Source organism: Diceros bicornis, chromosome 1, assembly GCF_020826845.1.
Source record: "Diceros bicornis minor isolate mBicDic1 chromosome 1, mDicBic1.mat.cur, whole genome shotgun sequence".
Taxonomy (NCBI): domain Eukaryota; kingdom Metazoa; phylum Chordata; class Mammalia; order Perissodactyla; family Rhinocerotidae; genus Diceros; species Diceros bicornis.
The window spans coordinates 34685152-34708547 of NC_080740.1; positions in this window are offsets into that span (position 1 = coordinate 34685152).

Consider the following 23396-nt stretch of genomic DNA (forward strand, 5'->3'; position numbering starts at 1 on the left):
TTTAAATAAATTGTATCATACTGTCAGCATCCTTCTTGCTTGAACGTTATGTTTGTGAGATTTATCCACAATGATATAGAGTGCTCCTGTTTATTCATTTATTCTGCTATAGCATCTCATTGCACATACATATAATGATTCATTTATCCATTCTTCTACTGTTGGACATTTAGGTTTTTCCTAATTTTTCTGTTGCCAACAATGCTGTATGATCATTCTTGTATATTTATCTTTGTGCATATGATTAAGCGTTGCTTTAGGGCAGGAATCAGTAAACTATGCCTGTGGGCCAAATCTGGCCTGCCATCTGTTTTTGTAAATAAAGTTTTATTGGAACACAGCCAGGCTCATTTGTTTATATACTGTCTGTGGCTGCTTTCACACTACAGTGGCAGAGTTGAGTAGTTGTCCCAGAGAATGTATAGCTTGTAAAGCTGAAAATATTTATTATCTGGCCCTTTACAGAAAATGTTTGCCAACTCCTACCTTAGGGTATAAACTTAGCAATGACATGTTTGGGTTGAAGGCTACGTAAGTATTCAGTTTTACCAAATGTTGCCAAATACTCTCCAAAGTAACGTCCCAATTTACACTCTCTTCAGGAATGTAAAAACATCCCCATTCTCATTGTTCCTCATCCTCAACAGCACTTGCAATCTCAAAAATTTTCAGATTGTGTCCATTTATTTTGTGATTTCATTTCAAATATTCTGGAGTTGTTCTAACGGTTCCTATCCATATTTGTGAGGTATACCATGTTTCAGGGTAATAATTGAAATAGTAGAGCAATGGTATAACTCTATCCCAAGGTCAGGCTGAACAACAAAGTGCCAAAGGATACCTCCCCCTTTGGTTCCACATAGAACTCCTCCTCCCCAAACCCTACATCCCATTCTCTTTCGTGACACCTCTACCCCAGGCACACTATCTCTAAGGATCTGTCAGTCTGGGTCGTGTATACTAACTTCTTCTATAGCTCTTAATTTGCTACCTGCTGAATACAACTTCCTAGTCCTTCCCTTTACAGACAAATTGTACTACTAATCATAATTCCAGAGGCTTTTCTTGACTAGAGAGGAAAGAAGTCCTACCATTTTCAATATGGACACCTGGTCTCCACATTGCATCACCTAAGGGCAGTTTCTACCACCTACACATAAAGCCAGCCAGCTAGGTAGGAGTGAGAATGTGGTGAAAGAAGGAAGGCTTCATCCGTGCCTCTGGCTGCTCCGAGGGTGATGCTGCCTGTCTAAGTACCTCTGGGATTATCTGGTTTTGATCATGCTCTTTGATGGAAGAAAAACAGCTTTTTAAATTTTTCTTTATCTTCCCAAGGCCTATGATGTTGTTCTGGAAGACAAGTGTTGATTTACAAGAGTCTAAATTATTATTATTTCATTTATTTAGTTGGCTATAATAAGGGAAATTCTCTTCCTCGTGGATATTTCTATAACTTGGGTAGGTAAATGAGGCCATGAGGTAGCAGGGGATGGGCAAGAATGCATATGTGGCAGTAATTGAAACATACCCAGAGCACTGGATTCCCAAGTTATGCCTTGGTTTTACAGTAAAGCCTGTTGATCTAGGTGAATTTAAGGAGGGAGGAAGGGGATGAAAGAGAAGAGGGAAAAATCGTTTGAGGGAAGAAAGAGAGAAAAACATGATGAAAGAGGAGAAAACCAGCATGAAGGAAGTTGAAAAAGAGGGCTATTAATAAAAGATGTGATAAATAACAGTTAGCCTAATTCCAGCCACAGTGAAGTACAGGTACAGGTGCTGATAATTAGGGGACAAGAGGCAGGGACTTCCTACCCCAAGGGTGAATGATTCAGGGCAGCATAGCTCAAAGCCCTGTCAAGCAGCAGACGTGGCCATGACCATGATATACCTTAGGCATGATTCAACGCATTTCCTTTTGAACACTGTGCATAGGTACAGAATTATCTGAGGCCATGAGTTTTGTTCCCAAAGATTTTCTCCTGCGTTACTGGCAACCTCTTCCATTATCGTCTTTTTTTTCCTATCAGATTACTTGTTTTCCAAAACTTTCTGGTTTTTAAGCTTTATCTGAGTGTGCCTTCATTCTCCGGGCATCATGTGTCCAACCATTAATTATTATTTTTTTTTTTTGAGGAAGATCAGCCCTGAGTTAACATCCATGCCAATCCTCCTCTTTTTGCTGAGGAAGACTGGCCCTAAGCTAACATCTATTGCCAATCCTCCTCCTTTTTTCCCATCTCCCCAAAGCCCCACTAGATAGTTGTATGTCATAGTTGCACATCCTTCTAGTTGCTGTATGTGGGACACCGCCTCAGGATGGCCGGACAAGCAGTGCATCGGTCCGTGCCCAGGGTATGAATCCGGGCTGCCAGCAGTGGAGCGTGCACACTTAACCGCTAAGCCACGGGGCCGGCCCCTCCAACCATTGATTATTGAGGGCTAACTCAATAAATGAGTTTAAGTACTGGGAATACAAAAACTTAAAAAGACATGGTCTCCCAGCCCTCAAAAACCTCACATACACTTAAGTTACGTTACAGAGTGGAAAGGAGGGGGACGTGAACCAAGTGTCCAGAGCGGGGAGTAGGGAGCAGTGAACTCTGTCTGGGGGAGTAGAGGAATGTTTTTCAGAATATTTGAGCTGGGTTTTGAAGCATGATGGTGGAAGGGGAGAAGGGTGGTTTAGGTACAAGGATCAACACATGCAAAGGCACAACGATGTGGGAACGCATGGCATGTTTAGTGGAAACATTTTGAAATTATCACTCCCAGGGAGTGGGAAGTCCCAGCCTCATGTCCTGGAAGTACAAGCACAAGTACCTGTGGAAGTATCAGCAAGTTTAGGATGGGTTAGTACCAGAGAGGGAGGCATATGCCAGCTAAGGAATCGCGACATTATTCTCTAGGGCCCTACGCATCGCACTAATTTGAATTTAATTAAAGTGAATCAACATGTAACTTTCAGCTAGGCACATGATTAAGTCTCTCATGGCATTTTTTGGCTGAGATAGAAAAATATGGGCTCCATCATGGCACCTTTGAGATATCACTTGATCATCTTCAGACATTGAAAGAACTGTCAGGTGGAAGAGGAAGCACGTTTTTTCCCCAGATCCAGAAGAAGAGCTGGAACTAATAAATGAAAGCTACAGGCAAGCAGATTACTGCTCTGGGTCAGAAAAAAAGAAATTTCTAGGCAGTGCCTAATTTATTATTAAGAATCTAATAATATGAAATAATTATGTTAATGAGGAAAGGAACTGTTTCCCTGTTCTTGGTTTGGCAGAAGTTGTCAATGTTATCATGGCTTTAGTGGTGAGACATTTTGGTTTGATTTTTTTCTGACATCCCAAAACAGTCAAAAAATGGCATTTTTTTTTAGAACCCCAAATAGACACATTTTAGTATCATTTAAATGACTTGCTCTAACAAATGGCAACTTTTCTATACTTCAAAGTGTCCACTGTTAGATTGGAGAATACTGTTTTCTCCTTAGCTCACAAATATATATTAAGGAGGTCAAATGGAGGAAAAAAATAGAAGGATAAAGAAAGGTAGAGAACAGGAATGCAAAGCAAGAAATAATAAATATATAAAATGGAAAGTGACAAGTTCCCTTCATGTTACAATGAGGACAGAGAAGCCGTAAGCAGTTAAATGCCTCCAATGTTTGCACAGAGCTAGAAGCTGGAGCTGGGTCCTCGGATTGTCTGGGCCTTGCCCTCAGACATACCGTACCTTCTGCTAGGAGCAGAGAGAGGGCAAGAACAGGATGCACAATACTTTTTTGAAAAATGCATTTTGATGAATATTGGTAACCAATAGGAAAGATTGACTAAGTGTGAAATGTTGCAGATGGAATAAGGACTAACCTACTGTCAGAAGCAGATTAGAATTCTGTTAAGAAGAAAAAGAGAGAGTATGTGTATTAGTCTGCTAAGGCTACCATAACAAAATACCATAGACTGAGTGACTTAAACAACAGAAATTTATTTTCTCACAGTTCTGGAGGCTGGAAGTCCAAGATTAAGATGTCACCAAGATTGGTTTCTTGCCTCTTTCCTTGGCTTGCTGATGGCCAACTTCTCACTGTGTCCTCATATGGCCTTTCTTCTGTGCACAGATCCTGGTGTCTCTCCCTTTTCTCATAAAGAAACCAGTCCTGTTGGATCAGGGCCCCACCCTTACGGTCTCAACTAACCTTAATTACCTCCTTAAAGGCCCCATCTCCAAATATAGTCACATTAGCGGTTAAGCCATCAACAAACAAATTTTGCAAGGACACAATTTCGCAAGGACACAATTGCCAGTCCATAACAGTATGTAACACATGGAGAGGCAGGCCCATATAAAGACAGTAGTGCCTGCATTACTGTTCAAAAAAATTTGTTCCAGCATCTACGTTGCATGCCCTGTGGCATCATGCTGACCTCTAACACCCTACTTTTGCCCTTTAGAACTTGTCAAAATAACTGTATTTATTTTTTGACTTTAAATCTAGACTCAGCTTTTCAGCTCTTGCCTTTGGAACTCTGAACTCTATTCAAAGACATGGTACCAACCAGTTTCTAACACAAATACTTCACCACCTTGAACTCTGTCTTGCTCCTGCCCTAGTTTGACCCATTCCTATACAGTGACTTGAGTATGATTATCTTCCTCCCCAGCCCCTACCATCTGTGCCCACCCTCAGGCTTCTGAGTGGGCCCTATCTGCCAGCCCAGCTTCTCAATGGAGCTTAAAATATCTGCCAGCAAGTGTTCCTCCACCCCCTAAACTGGAAGATCCTTGAGACAAGGACTGCATGTTGTTCATATTTGTGTTCAAAGCCTACAATAGCACTTGAGCACATAATTTTCTGGAAAATGTTTTTTGAATAAATGACAAAGAACAAATCAATTTTCCAACAGAAATACATGAGGAAGAAGGCTAAATGAATTTGATAGTGAGTCTGGATTTTTTGTTTGCTCTAGAAAGGAGAATGTATCTCCACATGCATTGATATTCTCCTCTACAATCAGATTTACGCTCTGCCTCTCTGACATATAGATCAAAAGGGAAGAATAAGTAAAGGGTTATGGTGATAGTCATACTCCCAGAGCTTTATTCCTTCACTCAACAAGTATTTGTTGAGCACCAGCTACAATCCAGGAACTATCACAGTCTGTACGTATTCAAAGAGGGCTGCAGTTCTTATACTTCTTGGGGTCATAATCTATTATGGTTAACAGATGTAAATTAATAGAATGATAATAATACTCGAGTATTTTATTTACACACCATCTCATTCTACAAAAAAAAATTGAGAAATTTCTCAAAAATTCATACAATGCAGAAATATAAAATTAATAGTTGAAGGAGTCAGCAAAAAGGAAAATCTCGCATAAATGCAGGCCATCCAGGACTTTGTATCTACAGGTGCTAAAAGTGAGCAACAAATTGCGTCATAATCTGCCTAGTGGCTAATACAGAGAAAAAACATTCAGTCACAAGATTTGTGGTAAGAAACACCACTTGTTCTTATGTAGAGACCCATAAGTAATTCCTTTCTGTGTCTGTATGAGGGGAATTCTGTGGAGAATTCCAAGTCAAGATGACATATTAAGTACACACTGAAATCCTCACTTCCACTCAAATAACTAGAAATACTAAACAAAATATATTACACCGCACTTATCTTTATGTACATAGCCTATATGAAAGGAATAATGAGAAATACCCAGGTGCAAGAAATGTAGTGATTTTGAGTTGAAGTCTGGCAACTCATGGTATAGGAGGCAGCTCCTGGGAGTGAACAGAGCCATAGGGTCTATATATCAACACAAAATGAGAATGAGAATAAGAGTTGGAGTTACAAATCTCACCCCCGTGTTGAAAACCTAAGTTGGGACTTCCTATGAGAGAGTAGGACCTGGTAAGCGAATCATTCACTCAAGCCATGGTTGGAAATAGTCTCCCAGATGATTCCAGGATCTTGGATCTGTGTCATGTGTTTGAGGCTGAATAGTTATACTATCTAAGTCCAAAAAATCCAGAGCCAAAACACAAACATAAGAACTTGCCCTGAGACAGTGAGACCCCTAGGGAAAGCTAGAGAGGGTAAACTCCCCTATTCAGGGTATACAAGAGGGAGCTCAGAGAGAAGATAATACCCCAGGAAAATAAGTTTATTGACAAGAATGACAAAACATATGGAGATGTCTGCATCAAGAGCATAGACAACAGACTTATCTCACAGCAAAGAAATAATAAGACAAGGAGAAAGGGATTTTAAAATGAGTACTTTTAAGACAAAGAAAATCTTTTTGTGAAACAAAAACAGAAAGTGATGAAATCGTACATTGATATTAAAAAGCTCAATAGAAGAACTAAATATTAGACTAAAGCAATTGAAAAGAGAATTAATAAATTTGAAGAGAAACCTAAGGACATTTTCTGGAATGAAAGAGAGAAAAATAAATTGAGTTGGAAATTTTTTTTTAATTAAGACATGAGAGTATGAGAAGACCTAAAAAACATCTGAGAGACATTCCAGAAAAAGATAGTAAAATCGGAAAGAGACAATATTCAAAAGAATAATAGTTGAGAATTTTCCAGAAGTGAAGAAAGATGTGAGTCTTCATTTTTAAAATATCAATTAAGTACACTGACATACAGTGTAGTTACATGGCAGAATATCAAAGTTAAAGAGAAATCTACAATTTCCCAGAAAGGAAAAAATAAAAGATTGCTTCCAACGAATAATAGGGGGGTGGGGGAGCATACAAATTAAATATATCGGGAATGAAAAGGGATAACATTATATATAATTGTGATTTGACAAAATAATATAGGTACCTTTAGCAATTTAATACCAACAAATTTTGAAATTTGATAAAATGGGAAATATTCTAGGAAATGTTGAACTATCAATATTGACCCATAAAGGATTTTAATAATATCAATAGATCAACATATATTAAAGAAATTGAACAAGTAGTTTACCTCTTCCCACCAAGCCAAAAGACGTAGCTTTATCAAACTTAAAAGCACAGAAAGAGGGCTGGCCCCATGGCTTAGCGGTTGAGTGGACACTCAAGCGTGCACACCCAAGTGCTCCACTACTTGCGGCCCAGGTTCAGATCCCGGGCACGCACAGACGCACCGCTTGTCTGGCCATGCTGAGGTGGTGACCCACATACAGCAACTAAGAAGGATGTGCAACTATGACCTACAACTACCTACTGGGGCTTTGGGGAGAAAAAAAGGGGAAAAAAAGGAGGAGGATTGGCAGTAGATGTTAGCTCAGAGCCGGTCTTCCTCAGCAAAAAGAGGAAGGATTGGCATGGATGTTAGCTCAGGGCTGATCTTCCTCACAAAAAAAAAAAGCACAGATAAGTCCCATCTTATATAAGTTCTTCTAGATAATGAAAAAAGAAAAATGCTATCTAATTTCGTTTAAGACGTTAGTATATTTATGCCAAACCAAGACAGAGTACAAAAAATTAAAATTATAAGCAAATCTCACTTATGAATATGGATGCAAAAATTTTAAACAAAATATTAGCTGAGCAAGTCTAACTTCATATTTAAATATATATAGCTTTATGTAACAAAATACAAAACCACCAAGTAGGCTTGGAAGTATAGTTCACCATTGAAATCTTATCAAGGTAGATACATTAGGGAAAAATAGAGATTTAAAAAGTTACAAGAAAAGCATACAGGACAAGACAAATATAGTTGACAACATCAAAATTTAAAATGATCATCTCAATAGATTAAAAAAATACTTAACAAAAATGCAACAATACTCATTCATGATTCAAAGAAAGAAAAAAACCGAGCAAAGTAGTGATAGAAGAGAACTACGTAAGTGGAGCTTTCAAAAACCAGCAACAAACATCTCATGTAATGACAAACTTTAGAAGCGTTCTTAAGAAAGCAAGAATAAGGAGATATTTTTCATTATGTAGTAAAATTTGTGTGCAAAATTGAGAAAACGTTTTGATGCAAACAAGAGTAGTGTGATATACTCTATTTTGTTGTTTTATATAAAAATACCCTTGTAAATTGTTCAGAAGTAAAATATTTGACAAATTTTAATGCTACAGTTTTTCTAATTTACAAAAATAAAGCTAATTTTCTGCATCCATAAAAATTTGGATAACTATCCTATCCAATGCAATAAGAAAAACAAATGAGATATAAAGATGAGAAAAAAAGAAACAAAACTGGCATTATTTATAGATGATATAACTTACTACATACAAAATCCAAGAAAAACAAAATGCAAAGATTTAAAACTAAGATAATGCAGCAAAGTTGCTGGATTCAAAATTGATATTCATACACTAATTTTTACACTTAATAATGAATTAGAAGTTATGGTAGAAAAAAAGTCCCATTCAAAATAGTAACAAAAGCTCAAAAGCGTAGAATTAAGCCTAATCTAAAATACACAAAAGATTTTAAGCTTGCTAAAATATGCACAAAGCTATTATACTGAAGACACCAAGGAGAATTAAGTTATTAGAAAAAGAAACCATGTTCATGGATGAGATTCAACATTTTAAAAAGTGTTCTTGCTCTCCCTAAATAATTTATAAATTTAATGCAATTCCAATAAAAAAATCCCTTCAAGAATTTGCAAAAGACTTGACAAACTGATTATAAAATTCACTTTGGAAAGCTGTATGGATATCAGGAATTTTTTTTAAAGGACAATGTTAGGAGAGAAGTTTGTGCTACACATATCAAGACATTAAAAATAATTTAAAACTATGTTATTTTCACCAGAATATACAAATAAAGTAATGGGACAGAATAGATAATCCTGTGGTAGGCCACAAATCACTGAGGAAGGACACTGTTCAAGGTACTTTTGGTACATTGTGCTTTTCCGAAAGAAAAAAATTATAATCTTTCTTCATACAAGAAAAAAACCAGATGAGTTAAGGAACTAGATGTGGAAATTAAAACTGCAAACCTAGTGAAAGATAACGTGAGCTTCAGATGGGAAATGTTTTCTTAACTAAGTCACCAAAAAAGCATAAAGGAAAGATAAACATATTTGACTAAATAAAATCTATAATGGCCAAACATCAAAATACACTCCAACCTACTGTATAAGTTCACTTATGTAAATTCTAAAAGCAGGCAAAACTAGTCTATGGAGACTGAAATCAGAATAGGGGTTACCTTTGAGGAAGGGATGGATGGATAGTAATTGGAGAGGGGTGTCAGAGGGGCCTCCGAGTGCTGGTGAAGTTCTTCTGATCTGGGTGGTGATTACACTTTTTGAAAATTCATTAGGCTGTACGCGTATGTGTGCACTTTTCTGTATGTGTATTAACTAAATTTAAAATTTAAAATAAACACAGATATCTAAACATGATTAAAACACAAACACAGCATTGGAGAGTATTTGGATTATATATAAAGAAAAGTGAGTATCCAGAAAATATTTTTTTGTAAAACTTCATAAAATCAAATTAAAACATACCATTTTTTATGTATAGTATTGACAAGAACTTTTAAGACCTTAAACTTCGAGAGTTAACAAAGTGGGGAAAATTGTATTTGCATATGAAACCAGTGGAAAAATAAAGTAATTTGAACACGTTGACAAGCAATTTAGCATCATTTCTACTAAAATTAAAAGACCATATTCCTTAAAACTCAGTAATATCACTTTTGCACATACACCAAAGAGCAATATTTTTCAAACTGTATGTTGTGATTCATGAGGGGGTTCTTAAATCAACTTCAGGTATTATAATCAGGGGTTTTTTTCATGAAGCAAAAATAATAAAATATTTGGAATAGAAAAGTACCAAAATGCTGGTCTGTGGACAGCTCCAGCCCAAGACATGATCTTCACTGAACCAAATGAAGAAACAAAAACGTGAAGTTTTTCATAAAACTAAATTTGTTAATTTAACATTTTAAATTCTGAGATTGTCCTGACAAAGTACAAAAGACAAAAACTTTTTTTTTGTACAAAGTACAAAAAAGTTCATTTTTTTATTGTTTACGCTTTATTTGCATAAAAATTTTATCATTATAATCCAATGATACTGATAGCATTCATAGGCTAATTTTTAAAACATATTTGATTACACCAGGTGTCACTTCTCAAGCTATAATACAACTGAGTTAAGCTAAACAAGATTAACATTCTCCTTCAAAAAATGTTGTTTTTTCTATTTTTTAACTGTTTTCTCACAATTCACACAGTGACACTTCTTTTTATCACTCAGTCTTTTTTTTTCAGGAGTACATTATTATATTTTGATTTCTGCATAGATTACATCATGTTCACCAACCAAAGACTAATTACAATCCATCACCACACACATGTGCCTAATCCCCCGTTTCTCCCTCCTCCCTCTCCTCTTCCCCTCTGGTAACCACCAATCCAGTCTCTCTATGTGATTGTTTGTTGTTGTTTTATCTTCTACTTATGACTGAGATCATACGGTATTTGACTTTCTCCCCCTGACTTATTTCGCTTAGCATAATACCCTCAAAGTCCATCCATATTGTCACAAATGGCTGGATTTCATCATTTCTTATGGCTGAATAGTATTCCATTGTGTATATATACCACATCTTCTTTATCCATTCATCCCTTGCTGGGCACCTAGGATGCTTCCAAGTCTTGGCTATTGTGAATAATTCTGCAGTGAACATAGGGGTGCATGTATCTTTACGCATTCATGTTTTCATGTTCTTTGGATAAATACCCAGCAGTGGAACAGCTGGATCATATGGTAGTTCTGTTCTTAATTTTTTGAGGAATCTCCATACTGTTTTCCATAGTGGCTGCACCAGTTTGCACTCCCACCAGCAGTGTATGAGAGTTCCCTTCTCTCCACATCCTCTCCAACACTTGTTGTTTCCTGTCTTGTTAATTATAGCCATTCTGACGGGCGTGAGGTGATATCTCATTGTAGTTTTGATTTGCATTTCCCTGATAGTTAATGAGGTTGAACTTTTTTTTTTTTTTTGGGGTGAGGAAGACTAGCCCTGAGCTAACATCCATTGCCAATCTTCCTCTTTTTGCTGAGAAAGATTGGCCCTGGGCTAACATCTGTGCCCATCTTCCTCTATTTTATGTGGGATGCCCGCCACAGCATGGCTTGATAAGTGGTGCATAGGTTCACACCTAGGATCCAAACCTGCGAACTTTGGGCCACTGAAGCGGAGCACACAAACTTAACCACTATGCTGCCAGGCCAGCCCCAAGGTTGAACATCTTTTCATGTGCCTGTTGCCCATCTGTATATCTTCTTTGAAGAAATGTCTGTTCTCGTCTTTTGTCCATTTTTTAATTGGGTTGTTGGTTTTTTTTGTTGTTGAGATGTATGTGTTCTTTATATATTTTGGAGATTAACCCCTTATCAGATATATGTCTTGCAAATATCTTCTTTCAGTTGTTAGGTTGTCTTTTCATCTTGTGGTGGTTTCCTTTGCTGTGCAGAAGCTTTTTAGTTTGATGTAGTCCCATTTGTTTATTTTTTCTATTGTTTCTCTTGCCCTGTCAGTCATGGTGCTTGAAAATATGTTGCTAAGACTGATATTGAAGAGCATACTGCCTATGTTTTCTTCTAGAAGTTTCATGGTTTCAGGTCTTATATTCAAGTCTTTAATCCATTCTGAGTTAATTTTCGTGTATGTCATGAGGTAATGGTCTACTTTCGTTCTTTTGCATGTGGCTGTCCAGTTTTCCCAACACCATTTATTGAAGAGACTTTCCTTTCTCTATTGTATGTTCTTGGCTCCCTTGTTGAAGATTAGCTGTCTATAGATGTGTGGGTTTATTTCTGGGCTCTCAATTCTGCTCCATTGTTCTGTGTGTCTGTTTTTGTGCCAGTACCATGCTGTTTTGCTTACTATAGCTTTGTGGTATATTTTGAAATCAGGGAGCATGATACCTCCAGCTTTGTTCTTTTCTCTCAGCATTCCTTTGGCTCTTAGGGGTTTTTGTTGTTCCATATAAATTTTAGGATTCTTTGTTCTATTTCTGTGAAAAATGTTGTTGGGACTTTGATAGAGATTGCATTCAATCTATAGATTGCTTTAAGAAGTATGGACATTTTAACTATGTTAATTCTTCCATTCCAAGAGCATGGAATATTTTTCCATTACTTTGTGTCTTCAATTTATTTCAACAGTGTTTTACAGTTTTCAGTGTACAGATCTTTTACCTCTTTGGTTAAGTTTATTCCTAGGTATTTTATTCTTTTTGTTGCAATTGTAAATGGGATTGTATTCTTAATTTCTCTTTCTGCTACTTCATTTTTAGTGTATAGAAACACCCATCATTGATTTTGTATGTTGATTTTCTATCCTGCAACTTTACCACCTTCATTTATTATTTCTAAAAGTTTTCTGGTGAATTCTTTAGGGTTTTCTTTATATCAAATCATGTCATCTGCAAATAGTGACAGTTTCACTCCTTCCTTTCCAATTTGGATCCCTTTTATTTCTTTTTCTTGCCTGATTGCTCTGGCTAGGACTTCCAATACTACGTTAAATAGGAGTGGTGAAAGTGGGCATTCTTGTCTGGTTCCTGTTCTTAGAGGGATAGCTTTCAGTTTTTCACCATTGAGGGTGATATTAGCTGTGGGTTTGTCATATATGGCCTTCATTATCTTTAGTTACTTTCCTTCTATACCCATTATTCAATTTTTATCATAAATGGATGCTATATCTTGTCTAATGCTTTCGCTGCATCTATTGAGATGATCATGTGATTTTTATTCTTCATTTTATTTATCTGGTGTATCACATTGATTGATTTGTGGATGTTGAACCATCCCTGCATCCCTGGAGTAAATCCTACTTGATCATGGTGTATGATCTTTTTAACGCATTATTGTATTCAATTTGCTAGTATTTTGTTGAGGATTTTTGCATGGATGTTCACCAGTGATGTTGGCGTGTAATTTTCCTTTTTTGTGTTGTCCTTGTCTGGTTTTGGTATCAGGGTAATGTTGGCTTTGTAGAATGAGTTAGGAATCTTCCCCTCCTCTTTAAGTTTTTGGAAGAGTTTGAGACAGATAGGCATTAAGTCTTCCTTGAATGTTTGGTAGAATTCACCAGGGAAGCCATCTGGTCCTGGACTTTTATTTTTGGGGAGGTTTTTGATAACTGTTTTGATCTCCTTACGGGTGATTGGTCTATTCAAATTCTCTATTTCTTCTTGATTCAGTTTTGGAAGGTTGTATGATGCTAAGAATTTATCGGTTTCTTCAAGATTATCCAATTTATTGGCATATAGCTTTTCATAGTATTCTCTTATAATCTTTTGTATTTCTGAGGTGTCTATTGTAATTTCTCCTCTTTCATTTCTGATTTTATTTATTTGAGCCTTCTCTCTTTTTTTCTTGGTGAGTCTAGCTAAAGATTTGTTAGTTTTGTTTATCTTTTCAAAGAACCAGCTCTTGGTTTCATTGATTTTTTTCTGTTAATTTTTTAGTTTCTATTTCATTTATTTCTGCTCTGATTTTTTTGTGTGTGAGGAAGATCAGCCCTGAGCTAACAACCATGCCAATCCTCCTCTTTTTTTTTTTTTTTTTTTGCTGAGGAAGACTGGCTCGGAGCTAACATCTATTGCCAGTCCTCCTCCTTTTTTTCCCCAAAGCCCCAGTAGATAGTTGTATATCATAGTTGCACATCCTTCTAGTTGCTGTATGTGGGACACGGCCTCAGCACGGCCGGACAAGCGGTGCATCAGTGCACGCCTGGGATCCGAACCTGGGCCGCCAGTAGTGGAGCATGCGCACTTAACCACTAAGCCACAGGGCCGGCCCCTCTGATATTTATTATTTCCCTCCTTCTACTGATTTGGGGCTTTGTTTGTTCTTCTTTTTCCAGTTCCTTTAAGTGCACTGTTAGATTGTTTATTTGAGATTTTTCTTGTTTGTTGCGGTAGGCCTGTATTGCTATAAACTTCCCTCTTAGAACCGCTTTTGCTGTATCCCATAAATTCTGGCATGTCCTATTTTCATTTTCAAATGTCTTTCATTTTCATTTGTATTTGTGTGTGTGTGTGAGAGGAAGATTAGCTCTGTACTAACATCTGTTGCCAATCCATCTGTTGCCAATCCTCCTCTTTTTGGTGAGAAGATTGGCCCTGGGCTAACATCCATGCCCATCTTCCTCTACTTTATATGGGACGCCACCACAGGATGGCTTGACAAGTGGTGTGTGGGTCCGCACCCAGGATCCGAAGCTGCGAACCCCAGGCCACCGAAGCAGAGCTCACAAACTTAACCACTATGCCACCAGGCCAGCCCCTCCAGGTATTTTTTTATTTCTCTTTTGATTTCTTCATTGACCCAATCATTATTCAGTAGCATTTTGTTTAATCTCCACATATTCATGGATTTTCTGATTTTCTTCCTGTAGTTGATTTCTAGTTTCATACCATTGTGGTCAGAAAAGATGCTTGGTATTATTTCAATCTTCTTAAATTTATTGAGACTTGTTTTTTGGCCTATGTGATCAATCCTGGAGAATGTTCCATGTGCATTTGAAAAGAATGTGTATTCTTCAGTTTTTGGATGAAATCTTCTGTATATATCTACTAAGTCCATCTGGTCTAGTATAATGTTTAAGGCCAATGTTTCCCTATTGATCTTCTGTTTGGATGATCTATCCATTGGTTTAAGTGGAGTGTTAAAGTCTCTTACTATTATTGTGTTACTGTCTATCTCTTCTTTTATGTCTGTTAATAATTGCTTTATATATTTAGGTGGTCCTATGTTTGATGCATAGATATTTACAAGTGTTATATCCTCTTGTTGGATTGTTCCTTTGATCATTAAGTAGCACCCTTATTTGTCTCTTGTTACAGTTTTTGTTTTAAAGTCTATTTTGTCTGATATAAGTATTGCTATCCCAGCTTTCTCTTCATTGCCATTTGCATGGAGTATCTTTTTCCATCCTTTCAATTTCAGTTTGTGAGTATCTTTAGGTCTGAAGTGTGTCTCTTGTATGCATGGTCTTGTTTTTTTTATCCAATCAGCCACCTTATGCCTTTTGATTGGAGCATTTAGTCCACTGATATTTAAAGTAGCTATCAATAAGTATATACTTACTGCCATTTTTTAACTTTTTTTCTGGGTGTTTTAGTAGTTCTTCTCTGTTCCTTTCTTCTTCACTTGCTCTCTTCCCTTGTGGTTTGATGACTGTCTTTAGTATTATGATTGGGTTCCTTTCTCTTAGTTTTTTGAGTATTTATTATAGGCTTCTGGTTTGTGATTACCATGTGGTTCATATATAATAACCTACGTATATAGCAATCTATATTAAGTTGATGGTCTCTTTAGTTTGACCTCTTTCTAAAAGCTCTACTCTTTTACTCCCCTATTCCCACATTTTATGTTTTTGATATCATATCTAACCTCTTTTTTGTGCGTTTGTATCCATTACCCTCTTACCGTGGAAATAGATAATTTTTTCTTATTTGTGGTCTTCTCTTTCTCCCTTAAATAAGTCCTTTTAGCATTTCTTGTAGGACTGGTTTCTTGGTGATAAATTCCTTTAATTTTTGCTTGTCTGGGAAACTCCTTCCATTCTGAATGATAACCTTGCTGGGTAGAGTATTCTTGGCTGTTGGTTTTTTCCTTTTAGCACTTTAAATATATCATGCCATGCTCTTCTAGCCTGTAAGGTTTCTCCTGAGAAGTCAGCTGATAGTCTTATGGGGTTTCCTTTGTATGTAACTTGTTGCTTTTCTCTTGCAGGTTTTAGGATTCTTTCTTAATCTTTAATTCTGGACATTTTAATTATGATGTGTCTTGGTGTAAGCCTCTGAGTTTATCTTTTTTGTGCTCTCTGTGCTTCCTGTACAAGGATGTCTATTTCCTTGCTTAGGTTAGGAAAGTTTTCAGCTATTGTTTCTTCAAATAGATTCTCTGCCACTTTGTCTCACTCTTCTCCTTCTGGGACACCTATGACACAGATGTTAGTGTACTTGATGTTGTCCCAGTGGTACCTTAGAAAGTCCTTGTTCTTCATAACTCTTTGTTCCTTTAGCTGTTCCGCTTGGATGATTTCCTCTAGTCTTTTGTCCAGCTTGCTGATCTGTTCTTCTGTATCATCTCTTCTGGTTTTGAGTCCTTCTAGTGAATTTTTCGTTTCCAGTATTGTATTCTTCATTTCTGATTGGTTCTTTTTTATATGTTCCAATTCTTTGTTGACATTCTCACTGAGTTCATCCATTCTTCTCCCAAGATCAGTGAGCATCCTTATGACTTTTTGTTTGAACTCTTTGTCAGGTAGATTGCTCATTTCTGTTTTATTTAGTTCTTTTTCTGGGGTTTTGTCCGGTTCTCTTACTTGGAACATATTCCTTTGCCTCCTCATTTTGCTTCTTTCTTTGTGCTTATATCTATGTATTAGGTAGATCACCTATGTTTTCTGATCTTGGAGAGGTGGCCTTACGTAAGAGATGCCTTATGAGGCCCAGCAGTGTGCTTGCCTCTCATCACCAGTTCCAAATGTTCCAGGAGTGTCCCCTGGTGGGCTACGTGTGTCCTTCTGTTGTGGCAGGTTTGCTCTTGCTGCAGGTGTCCAGGGAGGCTGGGCTGTCCCTTGGGCCACCTGGTTGTATTGCTCAACTGTGTGTGGCTGCTATGGACCTTTCAGTCATTCTATGAGGTGTGGTGGGGGCCCCAGCACAGTTGGCTGCAAGGTCTAATAGCACATTACTGTCGCAGTTTTTCTGTTAAGTGAGTAGGCCCCCAGTGTGGCTGGTTGTTAGGCTCAGGGGCTTATAATTGCTTTAGGACTCTGGCCTACAAGGCTCTTGTCAGCTCTCTCAGGATTACAGCTGAGTGGGGCTGGCCCCAGGCAGGGGAGCACCCAATTGTTTCGGGCTTTGGAAGGTGGGGCCAATCCCCTATGTGGCTCTTTGAGAAGCACAGGTCTTCTGCAGCTGACAAGCCCCACCGCCCACAGGGCCACACACTCCATCAACATAGTCCTACCCAGTACTCTCACCCCAACCCCCTGAAGCAGACCCAGTTGCCACACTGCAGAAACCCCACACACTCCACCTGCTCCTTGCGCATGCCCTGCCCTGTAGATGTGGACCCACTCACCTGGCTGTAGAGGATCCAGGCACCCAGCCTATGTGGGCCCACGAGTTTCCCAAGGGCTTGCTGTTGGGTGGGGCCAGTCCCTAGGGTGGGCTGCCTGCCCTGGCTGAGCTGGATTAAATCAGTGCTTCAGTGGGTGGGGCAGGCTGTGGGTTAGCAAGCCAGGGGAGGAACTCTAATGGCATCTGCCAGTTTCTGTGTCAGCATGCTGGTACTAGGTCACAATAATGGCTGCAGCCAATGTCTCGGTCCCTGGTCCCTCAACAAGATGCACCCAGAACCTATCAAGTGAGTCCCTTTTCACCAAAGGACTGTGCACCTTTCTTTCTGGTGATTTTAGGTTGCTTTCCAAAATGGGTGAATTTGTGCGTGGGCCCTTTAAGAGCTGGCTTTTTTTCCTTACGTTCAACAGCTTTTCTGGGAGTATTCCTCGTTGTTGTTAGTAGCCAGCAAAGACAGCTATTATGACACTCATCTCAGTTGTGCTGGGCCCAAAAGATGCTTATAGCAGTAACGCTCCCCCGCTCAGGTCTGACACTTCTCCAGGAAGGCTGCATACCTTTGGATTGCACCCAGGTGGCTGTGAAGCACTGTAGCTTGTGAAAGTGGCTTTTTTTCTCTCCAGAAAGGAATTTCTGCTTCTTCCACCTCAGTCAGGCCTGTCCTTTGTTGCAGGGGTTCTTTTCATCCAGTTTTCTGTTCTCTCTCAGGGGTAATTGTTCCAAAAGTAGCATAAATTTGTTGTGTCTGTGGGAGGAGGTGAGTTCAGAGTCCACCTACATCACCATCTTGACACAAACCCAAATACCAAAAAGCTCATTCTATTATAAATTATGGTGACTGTTAATGTTAATGGTGGCTGTGGATTTTTAATATTTGCACCTAGCAAATCAAAAGTTGGTGAACCTGTGTGTATCACCAATTTATTTTCTGAAATTTCACTATTCTCTGACATCCCAAAGTCTGAGAATTACTATTCTACTCCATACCTCAGCTATTCCAAACAGATCAAAGTCATAGACTGATCCTTTCATACTGTAAATACTGAACTAATCACTCACTCATTCTTTAACACATTCAATGGATGAATGTTGAGGGGGTTGAAGAACATAGATCAGTAGGTTGATTTAATTCCGTAGTAAGGCCTTTTAAAAATGTGTGCCATTGTTCACAAGAGCATGGCACTAGAGGTAGATAGATTATTGCAAATCCATCATTGCTGTGAAAAACAATCCAGGGGATAGGTCAAAACCTCATCTGTATTTGAATATGATAGCACATGAGTACAGCACTAAGTGATCCAAATAGGCAAGAATGTAGAGGGCCAAAGACAGGAAAAGTCTAGAGCCCACTTGAAGTTTCTCGCTGGAGGGGCTGTGACAAACAGGAAGGGAACGAGCTTGGTATTCCAAGATGCAATTTACACTTAACTCTGACTCATTCTCATTGTATCTAAATTTAAATTTACAGTTTAGAAATAGATGTCTATATATTGTTTAAAAGTTAAATGCTTTGTAAGTTTTATATAAAAAATGTCAAGTAGTTAGGGGTCTATAAAGCTGTAGAAGGTGAAAAACTGATCCTTCAGTTATGTAAAGAATACAAAGTGATTTTAAAAATCAATCCATAAGCCAAAATAGCCTCCAATATTATTAATTTTTTAAAAATTCATTGAGTCATAAAATCTTGACAATAAGCCCTCATATGGCAAAAGTCTTGGCTTGGTCATATTTTAAGATTTTTACCCATTGAAAACTTGCTGTCCACTTCCAACTATAAACCTAGAGTTCATTTATCCCAATCTTTCCTATTTTGCAGGTGAAGAACTGAGGCTCAAAGAGATTTTTCTACAGCCACATAGGTAGTTAGGCCAGAACCAAGTCTCCACGGCTCTCAGTCCAGTGCTCCACTAGCTGCATCACTTTGTTTCTTATAGATGATCTGTAAGTGGGATAGAAATCATCTCACTCAAGAAGAGTGCACCTTTCACTCTTTCAGCCACCAGGGCCCACTGGATTTAAGTTTGAATAGGAAAACTAATGTTAATAATTAGCAACTAAGCGCTGTAATTTTGTCCATAAGAAAGCAATACGTTCTATGCTCCAGCGAACTGTGGTCCAGTTAGAAGAGATTTCTCAATCTGACAACAGAATGAAATAACATTTTATGGGAGACAATTCTCCCTGAGGTTTACTGTAAATGGTCAAAACATGCTCAAAATATTATAGTTTCATCTAAAACATTTTCTGTTCATTTAACTTAACTTTAAAGGATTTTATATGGTATTTTAGGATTATGAGTTCTATCATATCTCCACAGTGAAAAATACTTGTTTTATTTACTCTGATGATTTTCAAGTAGCCCTATAGTTCCTGTGTATGGGTTACAAATCCTCCACTTCAGGAAGCATCGAATACTTCTAATTCCCTAATCTCTCCTGATTCTATAAACTAAAGGTTCCAAATTTGAATGCTCTTAGGGACAAAGCAATAACATAAACACATGAAGTGACAATTTAGAGTGGTGAGGACTTCGTGAACAGGAGAGTCACCACGTGACTTTTTCACGTCTTTATTTTTGTTCTACATGGATTTTGAAAACATATAGAATTCTAATGGAAGTGTTAGAGTATCAGTAAGCAATTAGCTAAAATCCTCAGGAAGAAGGGGAGAGAAACTGAGGTGGTGCTTTAGAAATGAAGGCCCTGCTTTCTTTAATTTAGGGCTCCAGTCAAGTGTAGAGTCAAACCCAGAGGAGGTGGCACAACATGCACTGTAGCAGCCTCCATAAGGACAAAGCTCAGGTCGCCTCAATAGTTCAGTGCTCTCTTCATTCCAAATCCATGACTCTTTTGTTCTAGCTTTGACCAATGATGACCAAACTTTGTTTGTAACCACCTATAGTTCTTTTCCTACACTTTATTTTGTTTGAGAAAATCCCTTCACTCATTCTCTTTAGCTAAGAAGAGACAATCCTAAACTTATATCATTAAAGAAGAAATCTCTGATACAGGTGGATGAGCCAAAGAAAAGCGAGCTATGAAATAAAACTGACACACTGAGAACAATCCTAACGTTCTCCAGTCCTAAGCTCCACTATTTTATCTATAAGAGGAAAAAAATCAGTATCACAGAAGAAATTGTCAAGTACTTTGTCCTTTCTTCTTGAATAAATGTTTCCCTAAATACCCAAAGAATCTCTCGGATAGTGAACATCTCAGAAAACTCTCTGCAGTGCAAGACTTAGACCAACATCTCTTTCCAACAAGAAAGCACAGAACAAGAGATTTTAAAATGGACCATCAAAACCCAGTTCAGAATGAGAGCAAGCAGAGAGAGCAATTTGAGAATTGAAGGCAGTCAATTCAACAAGACTGAACTTCTCCCCTGAGGCCCTGCCTAGAGATGTATTTCAGGGCTTTCAAACAGCCCTCTGATTTCAGAGTTGTATTTCCTACAAAAGTTTCTATGTCACCCTGCTCAAATTCACAAATTTCATATAGTTTCAATTCAAGATCAGTAGCTAACAAGCTTGAAAAAGAGAAGAAAAGGCAGAATGATGTGATATCTGATAGAAAAATAGAAAATTACAGTAAGAAGTGACTTGGTTGATTCAACTCCCCCATTTTACAGAAACTGAGCCATTGGTAGTGACATGCTCAAAGCAAGAATAATGTGAGAAGCAATCTTGGTTTAAATTTTTTTTACGGCGTATCCAGTTCTTTTTTCTCCTACACAACATTGTATTGGTAAGGACTTTAAAAAAATTCTATTGAAGTATTATCAATGCATACAGAAGAGTAAATTAAACAGATGTGCATTTTTTAATAAAGCAAGATCTTGTGAAACCACCCCCTAGGGAAAGAACTAGAACACTGCCAGTCCCTTGGAAACCCTCACATGCCCCTCCGTATTGCACCTTCCTGTTTCCCTCCAAAGGAAACCACTCTGGAACCTCCAGGCTAACAGGCCCCATCCAGGCTGTGGATGGTCTTCCTAACAGACCCATTGAGCATAGTAGGTGGATACACCTGGAAATGCTGTAGCCGGGCAATCAGATTACAATGTAACTGAACTTTGTCCCTCAAAGGGCAAAAAAGATTTAGGATTCAGATCTCTTAGGAAAAACATACCACCAAGAAACAAGGATCATTAAAAACTGAGTGGAGAAGAGCTTGGAATCAATGCTAATTCCACTACAGAAGGAATTTGTTTTTAAGAAATCAGCCATTAGCAAGAGATTAATAAAGCTGATGAAAGACTAGAAAATTATAGTTCCCTGGTGAATGATATCTATTGATTAAAATAAAATTAAAAAGTATAAAAGATAATGGCTTCAACTCACCACTTCTTTGTAATCAATTTTGCTTTAATTTACACTTAGTTTTTAAAATTAGGTTGTAAATACTTGAAATGATTGGTATTGAATTTGAAATTGATATCAGCTCAATACAGGGTTGACATAAGGAAGTCATATCGTAGAGGGGAAACCATATTGTGACTTGGAATGACCTCTGACTAAGTGGACTTTATGGCCCCTCCCAGCTGCTCTAAGATGATAGCTTTGTTCTTTTGAGTTCCTTAGGAATGTGATGACCCCTGGGCCAAGAGTCTATGCTGATAGCCATCATCAAGGACAACTGAAAGATCAGGGTATGGGCCAGCCCCGTGGCTTAGCGGTTAAGTGCGTGCGCTCTGCTACTGGTGGCCCGGGTTCAGATCCCAGGCGTGCACTGACGCACCGCTTGTCCGGCCATGCTGAGGCAGCATCCCACATACACAACTAGAAGGATGTGTAACTATGACATATAACTATCTACTGGGGTTTTGGGGAGAAAAAAGGAAAAAAAGGAGGAGGATTGGCAATAGATGTTAGCTCAGGGCTGGTCTTCCTCAGCAAAAAGAGGAGGATTGGCACAGATGTTAGCTCAGGGCTGATCTTCCTCACACACCCACACAAAAAAATCAGGTTATAGGGCGTTGCTCCAATCTCTGATGCATATCTAGTAAAACAAAAGACTATCAGGAACTAGACCAGATGTCTGCCCCCACCCAGAGATCAGATGCCTCCACCCAGTAATCAGATGGATGCCCCACCCTGGGACCAGACACCTTCCCCTCTTGGAGACCATCTCTCTACATAACTGGCCTGTAGGCTTTGTTCTGGAAGATGGTTCTTTGAGACATTAGTTGGCCATCTTCCCCCTTGCTAGCAAGCTGTAATAAACTGCCCTTTCTTTTCCACCATCTTGCCTCTTGACTCTTGGCTTTTGTCTCGTGGCGAGCAGATTGTGCCCTTTGTGTGGTAACAAAATTGTGATTTTTTTTTTAATGTGGAGTTAAGATAAACTGCTAACAGAAATGATATGGTGCTATAAGATTTTTTGTTATTTGTTTATTAATAGCTCTTCTGCTTCTAAAAATGATTTGCAATAGCAATATAAAAGGTACATATTTGATAAGATTGGAAAAACATCAAAGCAGAGTAATAAGGCAAAATTCAAGAAATGAGAGGAGAAGAAAAGAAGGAGAACAAGCAGAAAACACAGGCTAAAGGAAGGAATTCATCAAACAGAAAATGAGGGGGAGAAAATCCTTATAACTGTCATAAAGTAAATTATACTGTAGTTACATAAAACATTTACTATTTTAAAAATAGTAAAACTTGTAAGTTTGTTGTCCTCTTTCTCCATTTTTCCAACCTGTTTTTTTCTGTCCGAAAGTCACAAGTCAGAGGTTCTGTTCAATGAACAGAAAAAACTGTTGACTCTCAGCACAGCGTTCCCAGGGGCTGGGCATGGCAGGGTGGCTGTGCCAATGAAGGGCTTAGGGCAGTGGTTCTCAACTAGGGCAATTTTGCCCCACAGGGGACATTTGGCAATGTCTGGAGACATTTTTGTTTGTCGCAACTGGGGGGAGTGTACTATTGTTATCTAGTGGGTAGATGCCAAAGCTGCTGCTAAACATCCTACAATGCACAGGACAGGCCCCCACAATAAAGAATTATCCAGCCCAAAATTTCAATAGGGCCGGATTGAGAATCCCCGATCTAGGGGTGGAGATATATAACAACTCCAATGCACCAGCCTGTCATGCACCATTAACATATACAGAATGACTTCTCTCTCTTTTGTCCAAGAAATTCTTTCTCAAAGTGTCTTTCCTTGTCATTACTTTCACCACAATCAAAATGCATGCTTTAACATCTCACTTGCGGTTTACTGCAAGCTCCCAACTGATCTCCTGGCTCACTTTACTTCATGAGCGTACAGCTGCCGATTAACTTTTTTTCTGACATTGTAAT